Source organism: Daktulosphaira vitifoliae, unplaced genomic scaffold (genome assembly GCF_025091365.1).
Source record: "Daktulosphaira vitifoliae isolate Bord-2020 unplaced genomic scaffold, ASM2509136v1 Scaffold_1, whole genome shotgun sequence".
NCBI classification, from domain to species: domain Eukaryota; kingdom Metazoa; phylum Arthropoda; class Insecta; order Hemiptera; family Phylloxeridae; genus Daktulosphaira; species Daktulosphaira vitifoliae.
This window is the reverse complement of record NW_026099572.1, coordinates 42,747,075-42,761,719: the sequence shown is the minus strand read 5'-3', so window position 1 is coordinate 42,761,719 and position 14,645 is coordinate 42,747,075. Positions and strand designations below refer to the sequence as shown.

The window sequence follows — 14,645 nt, the reverse complement described above, 5'->3', positions numbered from 1 at the left end:
GTTTTTTTTTTTTTTTTTTTTTGTAGAAGGTGAAATAAGAGCAGATTATTCTAGCTACTTATGAAAGCACTCCCATTTTAAATATCGAATCCTCATAGGAAAATACACTTCTCACATGGCTCTAGATATAATCAAATAGCACATATAATAATCTTTAAAAAAAATTTTATCCCTTTGTATTATTAGTTTTAATCTAAATAATTAAGAAACTTTATTTATATTTTTGCGATACCTTATATTATGGTCATTCAATATTGGGATATTTGCAATAATGTGATAAAATGTGTTTCGAATAAATTTAAAATATAATCTTTAAGGCAAATGTTTACATTTATTATTTGTAAGATTATCATAGTATTATATATTATTGTATTTATATTTTACTACTTAACGAATCGCATGAATCTAAATTACTCTCGGGAAAACAAAAAATCAAAAGCATCTCAGTTTGAAATGGCACATGGAAAATATTGTTTTATTCATGAAGTTTCTTATACGTCTATAAATCTAAAAAATTGAGGTGCATCTACGTATACTCAGTTTAAAGTTAACAAATTCTCAATGACAGTATAACATTATGACTCTTTTTAATAATCGTCAAGTAGAATTAAGTAGGTGTATAGATATTTCTGAAAATCTGACATAAAACAAAATGGAAAAATAATCGACTGATGTAATGCAATGTGTATGAACCAAACCCTATTCAGTTTTTTTAAACACATATATTTGATTTAATATTTTTCTTGCCCTTATCTCTCAAATAATTGAATACACAAAAACTTTTAATTAGTCTTTAGATAAAAATCACCAATAGCATGTTATACACACACGTGATAACGTCCCGTATCTATTCTCACTAAATTGCTTTAAACTTTTATTAATTTATTGAACTTTAAAAGAAATAGGAAATAGATTGGTTTTTATAGAAATTTAAAACCATGCGCTATTTATCATGGTGTAAACATCAATTTTAAATTAAAAGTAGTGACTTTAATTACGATTATTTGATTATTTTTATAAATAAATTATTTTTCGTCTACATATTTTCAATCACATAGAATAGGATGATCTACACACTATACGTTTTCAATACTTTTAATTTACCACTAAATTATCTTAATAACATTTTTATTTTACCAATAAAACTTACTTATTATTTTTTAAGTTATTATTTAACTACTTAAGAGATTATAAAATTATCAATATTTTATCTTTTTTTTTTTTTAATTTATTGTAACAATCATTGTTTAAATATTTAGTTATTTATATTTAATTAAAAATAATATTCTTCACTAGATGTTATCTAAGAATAGCATTGATTTATTTACATAAAATAAAAACTATTTCCGTCATTATCTTACAATAAAACAAACATTTTATTAATATTATTTATTTATAGATTGTTATTTGTTTTCGAATCTAAAACAACCAAAACTCAACATTAAACTATAATTTGAGTCTAATTATATATTTTCTTATACAGACAAATTAGAAGTTTATATCATATGTCAAACTAATGAGCCACAACAGTTTAGACTTATAGTTATTACAAAACCTAAGAATCTAATAATCATTATTTCTCCTTATAAAGCAAATTTAGTTCATAATTAAAATATTTATTTGTATTAAGATGTATTTTAAAATAAATTATTAAAGTTAAGATAAAAATTTAAATTTAAGATTCAGTTTTACTAAAAATCAGGTATTATCTTATTTATGTAACATATATTAAACTTTTAATTTTTCATAATAACACTTTAAAATGTATTTCAAAGTTTAAATTAAAAATGATAATTGTTTCAAGTCATTATTCTTTAAAAGATGTTTAATTATGGTGCAATTATATCATGCCAGTATGTTAAATAAAATAGGCTTCATTCAAAACCAAGAGTAATCATATTTTAATGATTTTTTTTAATTTATTTAAAAAAAATTTAGAATTAGCGGATCATTATAATGAAAATAAAATTATTAATTACAGGTAAATGCGTAAGATTCAAACTATAAATCACTCAATACGTCAAATTTGCTAAATGGATGAGTACTGCGAAACATTAATCTTGGGTAAGTAAAAAGATTTTATAAGTATGTTTTATTAGTATAGAAATTGTTTGTTTTTTTTTTTTTTGTGTAATAATGAATTTTTTTAATTGATATTAATTAAATCACTTATAAGTTATTAACAGAAAAAATTGTTTGCTCATTTATTTTCTTTGGATAATACTTGTTTTAAAATTATTGAGAATTCATAAAAATTAAGATATAAAAATTAATATCAAGTGAAATAATACAGTAAGATCGTAGATCATATCATTTTTTACTATTTTATGGATCATACATTATTTTAATTATTCCGTAATGGTTTTTAACCTCATCTTTTTTTAATTTTTCAAAAAAATTCACTTTGATTATTATGGCCAACAAATTTATTATCATCATAGAATGCTGTCTGAATCCGATGTTTTTCATTATTTTCCGATATTGATTATTATTATTATTTCTAGCTATCAATTGTTTCTTTTGGAGCTAAGTAGACAACATCTCTAAATATTTTCACTCATTGTCATCCCTAATTATATGATCGTTATCAATATCAATCTAAACCTGAAATATACAATAGAAACGTTTAAAAACTATTTTTTTATACTTTCCCCTACTTTTCAACAAATTGAAAATATTAACACAAGCAAAATAAAACTATGACGTTGTTGACACATGATGTTAAGGTCTTCTAAATAGATTCAGATAATTTATTACTATAGTATGAGTCCAATAAATCATCTTATCTTGTAGAAACACAATGGAAACAAAATAATTGAAGAAGGTAAACATTTCATGAATAAATTTGTCTACTTTTAATTAAACTTCCTTATATATTGATCATGTTACACGGTCATAGCTTTTCAGTACAAATGTTTAAAATTAATTTTTATACTAAATATAATTTTTTTCAATATGTAAAAGACTATTATTTTTTATGAAACTTAAATATTTGATGAATTGCTTTGTGGTGTTTTAAAATAAGTATAAGTGCCAAATATGTAAATTACGAGTTATGGAACTATCATGTAAAAACATTATACACTTAAGTATGATCATAATAATGAAATCCCAATAAAAAATAAACTAACTTATTATTTTTTCTTAAAATTTTGAAAGTGTTTTTAGATTCATCGTTTTAAAAGTTGCATATAAAATATTACACATAAATAATAACTTAATTATTTAAAATAATATTACATGGAATTATTTCCATCATCTATAAGGAATAAAATAAATTCTGTTTAATTACGAAATAGCTTTTAAATAATTGTTAAACTCAATATAATTTAATTTAATTAAAATTATTCTAACGTTCTTAATTGAAAACTTTTGTATTAATACTGTTTCACCAATTATTTATAGTCCAAAAAGGAATGGCACTTTTAATATTTGATATAGTGTAAAAAAATACTTTTTATATAATAATTGGACTCGTTGCGTTATAAAAAAAATAGCTTCTCTTTTTGAGTACAGCATTGAGACGATCTTTAAGTGTACTATGTGTAACGGTCATAAAAACAGATATCTGAAATGGCATGTGCGATAGGTGTAATAATAATAAAAGTTATACTAGCCAACAAAAAACTAATGCAAGTATCAAGTAAATTTAGTACAATTAGGTCGTAAAAATACCGTTTTCTTAGCTCAATATTGTATGCATTTAAGTATATTGTACAACTCTAGTGTTCTAATTTAACACTACTACAGCTAAATGTGCAATTTCCGAATAAAAATTTATTTATTGTTCTTCATTACCTTTTCATTAAGTGTAAGGATTATTTTTACAAAAATCAGATCTATTCAACATGAATAAACTGAATGGTAGTTTAGCATTTCAATGGACTTTAATGAACTGATTCCGAGTTCTATATACAAGGACATTTGCGTGCACCTAAAAATGCTTTCAATAAAATTGGTAACAAAATAACTATAACATTTTACAACCTTATGGTAAAACAAAATTGATCAGAGGTGTCCACAGTTTTAAAACAAAGCATAACGTTACATAACTGAAAAGCGATGGATTATATTTGTGTCACTTTGTGTATTAAGTTTGTAAGAAGGATGCTACTAAGTGACATGTCTATTTTTGTATTTTCTTTTTCCAGCATGTCTTTACACCGCCATTTTTGAACATTTGATCAATCTTTATTTTATTTTCGGAATAACATTAATACATTTTCATATAATGAAAATATTGACACAATTTTTATACCGATTCAAGAAAAACACATTACATCATATCGTTATGTATATGTTATTTTTTAAAGCAACAAAAAATAATATTAAAGCTTTTATTTAAGTCATTTTAGAAAAATAGTCTGTTTAAAGTAACCAACTCAACTATTCATACTATTTTTTATACTATACTGCAATGGATAAATGAAAATGTCTTTTTAACATGTATATTTATATTTTCTAAAATATATATAAATGAAAAACAACTACCGCACAAAAAATTACACGAGAATAAAAATTCAATACTAATAGTAATAACAATAGTCAAAATGAAATAAAATTGACTCATTATTGGGTCAAATTAGTATACCCTTTATCACATTCTTATTTATGTTATTGTCATGACATATATTTGGCTACTTCTGAATTATAATCTTATAAAGAAATTTATCTCTACTAAAATATTCTCATTAATGAGCATAAAGTTTTATTCCCTTTATTATTGTTGTCATACGCAATAATGTAACTCGAAGTATATATTTCCGCAAATGTTACGAATCAAGGCAAACGCCGTAAATATTTAATGTCTTTGGCAAACACCGATTTCTCAGACTTTATTATCCATAAATCACAAATGTTCTTAAAAGGCATGCAAATTATTTTACGTATAATTTAATATTCATGTTAACCAAACAACTATCCGTCACATTTATTACCCGATCGTTTACGACAACGATGACAGAATACTATTGAAATAAAATAAAATATCTCATAAAATACCCTAAGTCTTCAATGCTAATAAAATTGAATGAAAATACATATTAAGTAAATCGTAAGTAGTCATTAAAATTATATCAATAGCACTGAAAATTACTTAGAATTTATTAAATTTATTAAACATGAGTCCAATATAATATAGTTAAACAAAAAACTTTTAATAACTACGCTTAGATTTTGTCGTAAAAATCCTTAAATTACTAAATTTTTGTTTAATTTATCTTTACTTAATATTAAATAACAGCACATCTACACTAGTTTTTGAAGAAATAAAAATAAAATAATAATCGTTCATAAAAAAAAATAAACTGATGGCGAACATATTCTTGTTTCCAATGTAAATTCCATTCTATTCTAAAATGTTATTTAGACTTTCAACAATAGGACTTTTTTATTTGACACGTTATCAATGATCCAATTATTATTATTAACATGAGATGTGAATTCAAATTTTCTAAATTTTCCCTCGCAAATGTTAAAATTTATTATTCAATGTACCCATTTGTTTTCAATTTTTAGTAAATTATTGTTACTTTTAATCATAAAGAAAAATGAATTCAATCAATATCATAATGGTTCACTGCAGAATTTAAATATAAAGTTTTATCGTTTGAAACTCATCTCGTGGGTATCTAAAATGACAGTAATTTGGTCAACAATTTCCGGTGGACGCGTTTACCAAACGATTTCTATAGAAGGTTTGTTTAACATTGCCTTCAGGGATAAATTTAATCCTGACTCCGGTAATTGTGTTTAGTCGCCTGTTGGGTAAGCAAAACAAAGCGACAGTGATGAATACATATGAACAATTAGACAGCATCAAAAAACAAAATCGCGAAAAGGAAGATCTACCCTGAATAAATGAGAGGAGTTAGAAATACAAATGTCACAAGTACCAAGCAAAGGAGATATAGACTCAAATTGACCAAAACGCGTTTAAACGGTTATTCCCAGGGGCTTCGGTCTAAATGTATTGTCCGATGCTCAGTTAATTGGTCAATGTAGATACCGACGTAGAAATTTAATTGACAAAGCCTTTATAACAACTGCTACTACATAAAGCTTAATTAATCATACCTATCACTCTGTAAGACTATAAGTACCCAAACAATTAACAATTAAAGAAATACAATGCTGTTTGCTATTTAAATGTGTTACCTATAATGCAGGGCATCTATCAATTAATCATATAAATTAAAATGTATAATCATAATAAGCGAGACTAAAATTTACATATGGTTGTGTAAATTTAATCAAGCTAAAAAACATACGACTAGACAAATACGCTTAATTTAAAATTACGAGTAAATTAAAAACTATCATAAGTCAATAAAAGTTAACATAATCAGAGTATAAATTTTTCCTTTTAGATATTAAATCGATTTTTGTAGTTTAGTTTTGATACATGAATGAAAGACTAACATTTACTCTTTTTTTCACGCATAATAATATCATATAAAACGGCTGAACGAGTAGGCAATTATATAGCATTTATGATGTATAACAGTTCATTGCCTATATTGATAATAACGTTAATATTTTTTTACATACCTTTAATTTATATAATATTGTAAAAAATCATCTTGAAATCCGACGAACATAATGGTTCAATAATGAGGTAGCAAAAAGTTTTTTTTTTGTTTTTCACCTATTTTTAATCTATATAATGTAATCTGGACTCGGATGTTCAAACACCATAGCAAACTCAAGACGTTTCAAAGAACAGTCTGCAGCGAGTTTTGTCATGGATGAATGAATGGATTTTGACGCTAATATAAATCCTACAGAACATAGTTCATAAATTTCACGTAATAGAAAAACCAAAAATGTTTTAATAATACTTGTGCCTAGTCATACCTTGCAATAAAAAGACAAATCATTTAAATTTACTTGATAATAATTATTAATATAAAATTCAAAACGTAATCTCATTTCTTAAGCATCCATGAAAAGAGTAGATATGAGATCCTATAGTATATGTAAATACATGGATGGGAGATTTTTTTTTTATCGATTCCTTCCTTCAAAGTGAATAGCAACTTTTGAAATTTAGTTGTTTTAATACCCAAAAAGTTTATAATATAATCCCTCCCTAAAAAATAATAATGATATAGTCGCAATCCGATCTAGTAAGATACTGAGTACACTTTTCTATTTAGCTCTTGGCTCTTAAATTAAACCTGAGAACTCTCAACTCTAATGATACATACTCGAGCGATATACTAAATAGTTCTTGAAAAAGAAATATTATCAAGAGAACTAACTTGGAAAATATTCTTATGAAAAAGTAATTTATAAATAATAAATCAAAAAAATATATACAACTAAAATTAAATAACATTTCTTTCTAAATATCGTATTTATTTTGCAAGCAGCTAAATAGATTATTATAAACCACTCTGTATATATTACAATAAACATGGAACAATAAAAATATTAAAATATAGCAATAACATAAATTTAGTTTTGATAAGAATATTAGGTCATTATTAGTAGTACATTTGAGACGTATTAAAAGGGAATTTTGTTGGTAATTTCAAAAATTAAAGAAAAATCGGAAAAATTTTCTTTGAACACTTTCAATGATGATACTAGAGGAAGAAAAAGAGTCTCAAAGGACAGTGCTATATGTTATAACAGTACATACAAAGGCACAATATAGGGAATTAAGAGGAGATAATAAGAAATCTTGTGATTTCGAATGATGAAATTTTATTATTGCCCTTCCCCCCTGCATTATGGGTCTTTAAATACGAACCTGATTATGAGGATATAAATAATTCTATACTAGTTTAATTATTCAAAATATTTGCTAAAGAAATAGATCACGTACAATTTATAAGTATACATACTCATAAATACTTTCACATAAACGTCTATACATAGTATGTATGTAGGGGGAAACCTTCTAAGTGGTATTTAATGTAACTCAAATAATTTTCATATAAATAGTTTGAAATAACTTGAAAATAAAGCATCAACTTATAAACTACATTATGTCAAATTTTTAGTTCATTAAATCAATATTAATTAAAAAATATAATTGAATTTGATCTGCAAAACTCGAAACGGGTATAATACCGGTACTATTAAAACACCATTGAAATTTATAGGGAATTTAAATTTAATATAATACAATTGCATAAATAAATAAGAAATCAATATTGTGAATGTTTATAGCTCTTTTATTACCACATTAAGTAAATTCATTTATTAATTATTTTATTTAGATAAATTTAAGGACGGGGAATGCTAGCCACCTTAATGACTTTTTACGTAACTCAAAAGTTTTTTATTAAAATATTTTGAAATCCTATGAGAATGAAGCATTAATATGTTGATTACATTATGCTATTTATTATGGCTGTTACTTATCCTTGATATTGATTAAAATTACCCATTTATCAATTGACAAAATTTGACAATAATCAATTTATTCTTATAAATATAACATTTATAATTATTTTTAAAGCAATAGTAAATTCCTTGCAAAATTTTTATTCTATTATATATAATATATATATTATATATATTTATATATATATAAAATCATGAAATTCTAAAGCGTCTGTTAAAGAAAAAATATAAATGTTTTTTTATAAGAATAAATTATTAAATTATCACTAGGCATTATATTTTAAATAATGATGATATTACTATTCGATCAGTCTTACTCAGTGTTTCAGTTATAAAGAAATTTAGACGTGAAATAGTACCCCATGTCTGGCATTACCCCAGTCTCCCCTATATCTATTTAATTCCAGGATAAATAATGATCTTGAAATGTAAATTTTACAAGGTAAAATACAATTTTTAAGTACACAAATAACTCCACTGCATTTTGATCTACCGTTATGTGTCTGTATGTTAAAACTACACAGAAAAACATTTCCGAAAGTATGTAATGCAAAAAGTAAAATTGACTGGCAAAAATCGTAATATTTTTTAGAAATACATAATTATATTAAAAAAGATTATTTTCGAGTATAATACTATTGTGTAACATTATAATACGCAGAGAAATTTGTTTAGCCTTATGAACTGTTCGATGCTATTATGAGTATTATTTTTATTATTTTTATTGGGATACCAAACTTTTTATAGTAATCAATAACAACGGATATAAACGAAGTAATAAAAATACATTTATACACTATTTAACGTGATGAATGACAAAAACTTTTATAAATATTACAAAGCGTAAAATATATCAATAATTTAATAGTTAAACCATTCTGATGAACAATTCATTTCCTATTTTAAAACCAATAAACACATTTTAGAAATAATTTTAAGATAATTGTTTTGCGTATGGCTAAAATTAATTGAAAATTGAGTTTTCGCCCACACTTTTCCTATTTTTCACAAAATTGATTACTTATATTTCTTATAGCTCTAGGCTTATTGGTTTTATATTTCTATAGGTATTAAATAATAAATTGTATCCACTATCGACTGCAAATGACAGTAAGCCAAATTTAATTACAACAAAATTTAATGTATAATATTTTATTATACGTAATAAACATAGTAATAAAATACAAGCAAGATTTTCTAAAAATTATGATTATTTTCTGTTTAAAAAGTTACAAATTAATAAAGAATGTCAATATAAATTAACAAGGCATTTACATTTACAAGGCTATTATCTCACTTTAAGATAAAATTTAAAATATTTTAGGGAGCCTAATTTAATTTTTGGTAGTCTTCGCCCCTACTTTAATGTTTCTTAAACAAAAGCTCTAAAAATAATTTCAAAAATTATAAAAGTCCAAAGACTAGCTTTATTTTGTAACCATATTTATTATTTTATACTAGCAACATCAGTTTTAATAATAATGTTGAAAATTAATTCCCCAAATAAAAAATATATGTAATACGATGGACTTGTTGCTTTCAAATTTATGAATTGATGAAGTCGAAAAGATTTATTTTTATCAATAAAATTTTGAGAATTAATATTTTGAAATCGTATTTATTATTTTATACCTTTTACATTAGATTTCAAAACAACTTTTTTATTAATAATATTTGTTGACTTTTATGTTGTTTCTCAAATAACCGATTTTGTTATTATATTATCAAAAAAATCCTAATATTTTTTTATAAATTACGTATTATACTTTACATGTGAAATACCTCTGAAAAATAAAATACAATATTTTTACATCATTAATTACAATTGAACACTATTTATAACTGGATTAGGGTTAATATATCCTTAGTATGCTGTCTAAGTATAAATTATAACTTGACAAGTTTTTACATTATCATTTCTCGTTTTTTATAGCAACCCATAATAACTTTTAATAAATATTGTATATATCATGTTCATCTGTTGAATACCTCAACATGAAAATAGCATCATTTTAATTACAGTATTATATTATAATTTAATATAACGATAGAGTATAGTAGTATACTACTAGTGTTGTTATAACAAAACGTATGTGGTTATTTAGGGCAAGAAGCACGGCTTTACTACAGTTACTTTATTTAAACTCATAATAGATAGCAATCATTTGTTGTTTAAATTAACGGGTTGGTTTTTTTTTGTTAGTGTTAATGTTAAAAAAAAAATACCATACTTAACAAAAACTGTACATTGAAAATAAAAAAACGTCCATCATTAGCTAGAGAGTCATTTAAGAGGATAAACTTTTAACTGATCTTTTCTACACTTTACAGTACTTCTTTAACTATTTATTGATTACTAATAACATCATACATTACAAAAAACGCATCCGTTTAAAAGCTGTGGATAATTTAAATAGGTACGGATAATAAAGCTTAATACAAGTTTGGCCTTATCAAAGGAAAGTTACGCCTTAATGTGTACCTATTTTATTTCATGATATGAATTTAATCAATTGGTTATACTAATTGGTAATTCACTTTTAGTAAATAAAAATAAATTCTGTACAGAATTTGATGATATACTTAATGATAAAAGGTATGTTAGAAAATGCTGTAGATATTTCAAAATAGACGAAAAAATAACGTTAAACTAAAAACTGAACAAATGACATTCATTGTGATACTTAATTAATATTCAATACGATATACAATAACTTTTTTAACTATATGATAGATCCAATTAAATAAAACAAATATTACGGCTAAACACAACCATATTATTTCCACCGTCGAATATAAATACATCTAAAGTTCATAAAACTCATTTTTCAAAAAAAATGTTTGACCACACGAAATAGTATTATATCAATTCTTATTTTGACAATTGATTTACCTAAATTATTTATGAAATAAATAAACAATATAATCTTAATTTTTTAAATTTGTATAATCGCACTCCAATTTAATATATGTTTTAAAAAAATACTCATCATATTTAATATGAGGTAATTTTAAACTATTTTCTAAAAATATTGATGTATAATCAAGCCTCATTATAATATGACATACAAACAAAATCACTTCTGAAGTAAACATTGCCTTTTGATCTATTGTCCTGTTTGATTTTGACTCTTTGAAGACCGGCTTCCTTTTTGCTCAAACCGTTTTGGGAAACGCTTGAACTGCAGCGACGTGTTAAAGTCCATATAGCATATCATAGCCAATTCACTCTATTCGGTGCTAGTTCTACAATACACTAATCATGAAATCCAACGCATAACTTAATACTATCTTATACATACCAACAAATCAATGCTAATCATTACAACTTTAGTTTACAAATTTCAACATTATCTAAACCGACAAAATCGTACAGCAATTTTATTTTAGAATATATTTTCATTAGTGTATAGTTATTTCTCTGGAAAAACATAAACTAATAAAACTTGAAGTATAAGACTGAGAAATTGCTAGTAGAATAACAATATGTCACTATTGTAACTTAATAATTGGAATTTCTCTTTGCAATCTATCTAATTTTTATAAAATGCTATATAATTCTATGGCAAATATTCTATTCATGAAACATATTTAAGCAAATACATTTCAACAGTATATAAGGTAACTAATTTATTATTGACCACTATGAATTTCCTAAAATAATAATAATTTTGATTTGTTTTTTTTTAGTGTTATTTATTTCTCGATTAATTAATTATGATATACTTTTTCGAATCATCCCTTATAAGGTTATCAACTTTTTTTTTTTTTAATGGAAACCTATATTTTTAACATATAATATGTTAGAAAATTAAGCAAATCATTAGTCGATAATAATCTTTAAACCTGTACCTCGGAAGTTAATAACATTTGTAAATGTAGACTGAAGGTGAGGTATAGGATATGTTATTTTTATCACTAAACATTAACAAACATCAACAAAAGTATTAATAATATCCAAAATACTGGTAAAAAAGTTGTTGTCGACATATTATTTTCTTAATTAGATCACTATCTAATAGAAATGCTAATTAATTATATTTGTTTCCATTTAAAATTTAAAGTTGGTACCCTTATAAAGCATTATGGATAAGTCATAAAATATTTAAGTACTTTTAAATCACTAAATAAATACTACTTATATAAACATCATATTATTTTAAAACATGATGCATTGAGTATTAATTGTGTATCTAACTATAATTCTGTAATACCTATAAAAAAATGTTGAATTTTCAATGTTTAATAATATTGCAAAATAATTATTAAAAATTAAAATGATATCAAACAAGTAATAAAAGTGTACTCATAATTATTTTGCTAAAAACAAAACTTAATTAATTAATATATTAATGAAACATGAGTCATGATGGTTTATTTACTTTTGTATGCAAAGAAAATCAAACTCTATGAATTTAAGTACAATGTGTCTCTCAAATAAAATTGATTCAAAGGTAACTCACCACTAAAATTATATTGATTTAAAAGTTACATTAAGTTTATAGTTTGGTAGTTTGTATTAAAATATTTAACTGATTATTGAAAAGTATTTATTAATTTTTATAGAGAGAGAATAACAACTTTATTTAATAAAAACCAAGCGGTCTGATTAAAACTAACGTTGCCTTACGACACAGCATACTTATCAAGTATGCTTTGTCATATGTATTTAAGCATTGATAAGTATTAATTATCAATAGTTAAATACATAAATCAAAAATAGAAATTAATCTTATTTTACATTGTTCATTTAGGAAATAATTAATTTAATATATTTCTAGTTAAATGCACGTATGATAAAGATGATTAGTAATTATGTATAATGGTTTTTTAAGCACGGTTAAAAAAATGAAGTCTATGAATTTCAGTGAGAATTTGATCTGCAATTTGTGTTAATATAAAGTCATGATAGAGATTAAATATTTTGTAAGCAATAGTTTTAATTTTTATAACATAATTTTGTTCCTATTTTACAAGGTACATCAAAGACATTATATTTCCAGATGGTTACACGATGACAATTGTTAGTTTGTTGGCGGTTTCTGTAACGCTAACTTATTTCAAGTTGTAGTTATTTACTAGATGTTAACTTATACGAATATCAATTTCAATAAGTGACAAACGTATACAGAAGCAAATCGAAAGTTCCTTAATGGAGATTACCTTAGAATAACAAAGTAAAACTTTATTGACATCAAAAGTAAAACTATTAGACTAGTTCACTTTGTAGAAATAAAACCACAAGTAACTATTAATTGTTGTTCATTTAAGTTACTATTTAGTTATCTAATTGACATATGACAACATATTATTAGTAAATTGCGAAAGACAATACTTATTAATAGTAATATTTTTTTTTATATTAAAATAAATTATAATAAAGATCAAGTGGACTACTTGCTGAGTAAAAATTAACTTAACTTGAATTATTTTTATTCCGACATCTTATGTTAATTAGTATTAAATATTTATTATGCAGAATTAAATATCGCGTGTTTAAATTCAAAACTCGTACTTGAACATGGTAATGTCGAGTCTTATTTCTAGACATACAGCGCTAATTAAATAAACGTCAAAACGTGAAATTAAATACAATCGTTTGATAATATTGTTATCACTTCATCTATTTCTTTTCTTTTCACATGTAACACTAAATATATTACTATTGTAAATAGTGTCCATAGTATAATAAAAATTGATGACTTGTGGCAATTTAATTAAATAAAATTAAAACTATATTAAAAATATTATTAATTTAAAAACTAACAAATATTAAAAATATTAAACTCAAGTAAATGAAGTCAGTATGTGTTTAGCGTTGATAATGGTGACATTGTTTCCGAAATACGTATCCGCGATTTTTCAGTAATTTTTTGTGGCTTTTGTTTTTAATATTTTTTATTTTTTAAATTAATAGTGTCTATAGTGTTTTTTTTTTTTACTCATGTATAACAAAAATTGACTATTTATTATTCGATGCAAGCTGTAGAGCTGTCAATTATTAAATGAACGTTGAGATTAAATAATTTGCACAAAAATGTCATTATATTTATACATTTGGTATAATAAATTCGACGAAGCGTAAATATTTATTTCGATATGACGTTTTTCATAATATCAAAAAAATAGATTCAATATTTTTTTTTATTAATTCAACATATTGTTTTATTCTAAATTTATTTTTAATATACTAAGAATTTATAAAAACTCAAATCTGTAAAATTCTTAATTTTAAATTATAAATTTTAACTTAGCTTCAGTTAATTTTAAATTCTTTATTATCATAAAGT

At 23.6% G+C, this 14,645-nt stretch overlaps 1 protein-coding gene across 5 annotated transcripts in view; it reads left to right on the top strand.

The window, feature by feature from the left end:
- LOC126895099 (somatostatin receptor type 5-like) overlaps positions 1-14,645 on the top strand; it is a 116,645-nt gene that overhangs the window by 51,040 nt on the left and 50,960 nt on the right. For all 5 annotated transcript variants that reach the window (XM_050666596.1, XM_050666592.1, XM_050666593.1 and 2 more), the window contains one exon: positions 1,982-2,064. The gene's annotated coding sequence lies outside the window, so the exon portion shown is untranslated. The remainder of the gene's footprint in view (positions 1-1,981; positions 2,065-14,645) is intronic.